Genomic DNA, 2500 nt, shown 5'->3' with positions numbered 1-2500 from the left:
TCATTATTATTATTATTATTATTATTTTATCGCAATGATATTGTTAATAATACTCTCTCTCTCTCTCTGTCTGTCTCTCTCTGTCTCTGTCTCTGTCTCTCTGTCTCTCTCTCTCTCTGTCTCTCTCTCTGTCTTTCTCTCTCTGTCTTTCTCTCTCTCTCTCTCTCTCTCTCTCTCTCTCTCTCTCTCTCTCTCTCTCTCTCTCTCTCTCTCTCTCTCTCTCTCTCTCTCTCTCTCTTTCACTCACTCACTCACTTGCTCCTTCTCCTAAATGCACACACACACAACACAGACAGACACACATATAATCCAATTCAAACATCTACGTTATGTATAAAAGAGTGTTTTCATTTAGAGTTTTCAAAAAGCATACATGAATTATAATTACTACCCTCGTTATGCTTGGTTTTCAGTTTCTTCCGTTGTTCTGTAAAAAGGAATATGGACATTGCAGTAATTACCTTTGAAATAGTGTTCAGTGTGGATGTAGGAAAATTCGTTAAACTGTATTGGATTTTTAGAGGCATTCTGATACTGATGAAAATAATTCTTTAGAAACGATAAGAAGTAGGGGTTTTATGCGTCCAGACATGTAGTCGGCTTTGTTTATTAATGGCAACGTAAAAAGGAAACAAGACTTTATTATTTCCTTTTCTCATCATGTGATTTTTTTTTACTGTTTCCTTTAATTGATTCTATTAAAAGGGATCATTACAGTTAATTACTCATTACTTACGTAGCTTTAGCAATATTACTCCAATAAAAAAAACAACACATTAATGATGTATATAACATTAAGAAACAGATCAATTAATTGCAACTGAAGTAATACTAAAAATAAATGTGTGCATCAGTGTCATCATTTGCATCCTCTGATCATCACTGAAAGAAAAATATATAAGCTTAATCACCTTGACAAAAATCCAATGAAAGAAACATACTCTGCTGAAAAACGACAACAATGATAATGATGGTAATGATAATACTAATGATAACAATAATGATGATAAAGATAATGATAAAAATAATGATGATACCGATAACAATAATGATAATAAAAATAAAGATAAAAATAATAATGATAATGGTAACAATAATGATAATAATAATAGAATTAAGAATAATAATGATAATGATAGAAATAGTGATAACAATGATAATATTAATGATAAACATAATAAAGGTAGTAATAATAAAAATGATAATAATGATGATGATAGTAATAATGATAATAATAATAATAATCATTATTATTATAGCAATAGTAATGATAATAATGATAATAATAATAGTAATGATAATAATAATAATAATAATAATAATAATAATAATAATGATAATGATAATGATAATGATAATGATAATGATAATGATAATGATAATGATAATGATAATGATAATGATAATGATAATGATAATGATAATGATAATGATAATAATAATAATAATAATAATAACAACAACAACAACCTTAGTAATAATAATAATACTAATAATAATAATAATGATAATAGTAATAATAATGATGATGATAATAATGATAATGATAATAATGATAGTAATAATTATGATATGATGATAATAATAATAGCAATACCAATATTAATAATCATAAAAATGATAATGAAAAAATAATAATGATAATGGTAATAATAATCATAATAATGATAATAGTAATAATAATGATGATGGTAATAATAATAACAATAATAATAAGAAGAACAATTATGATAGTAATAATAAGAACAATTATGATAATAATAATAGTAACAACAACAACAATAATAATAATGATATTAATGATAACAATAATAATAATGATGATGATACCAGTAATAATAATGATGATAATAATAATAATGATAATGATAATGATGATAATGATGGTAATAAAATTCACCATAATAATTGTAATAATAACAATAATGATAATGGTGGTGATGATAAAAGTGATGATAATAATAATGAAAATGATCATTATAACAACAAAAACAATAACAATAATAATGAGGATAATAATGATAATGATAATAATAATAATAATATAAAAATAACAATTAAAATTATTATTATTATTATCATTATTATTATCATTATTATTGTTATTATTATTATCATTATTATTGTTATTATTATTATCATTAATGATAATAGTAATAACATTATTAATAATAATAATAACAATATGATGATGATGAAGATGATGATAATAATAATGTTGATGTTGATAATAATGAGGATAATAATGATAATGATAATAATAAGAGCAGTAATCATAATGATAATGATGATGATAATGTTAAATTGATAATAATAATAATGATACTAGATAATAATAACAATGATGATAATTTGAATAATGATAATGATAATAATTATAATAATAATGATAATAATAATAATAATAATAATAATAATAATAATAATAATAATAATAATAATAATAATAATAATAATAATAATAATAAGATAATGATAATGATAGTACTAACGATAACTA

This window comes from Penaeus vannamei, chromosome 7, assembly GCF_042767895.1.
Source record: "Penaeus vannamei isolate JL-2024 chromosome 7, ASM4276789v1, whole genome shotgun sequence".
NCBI lineage: Eukaryota > Metazoa > Arthropoda > Malacostraca > Decapoda > Penaeidae > Penaeus > Penaeus vannamei.
This window is presented reverse-complemented; position numbering follows the sequence as displayed.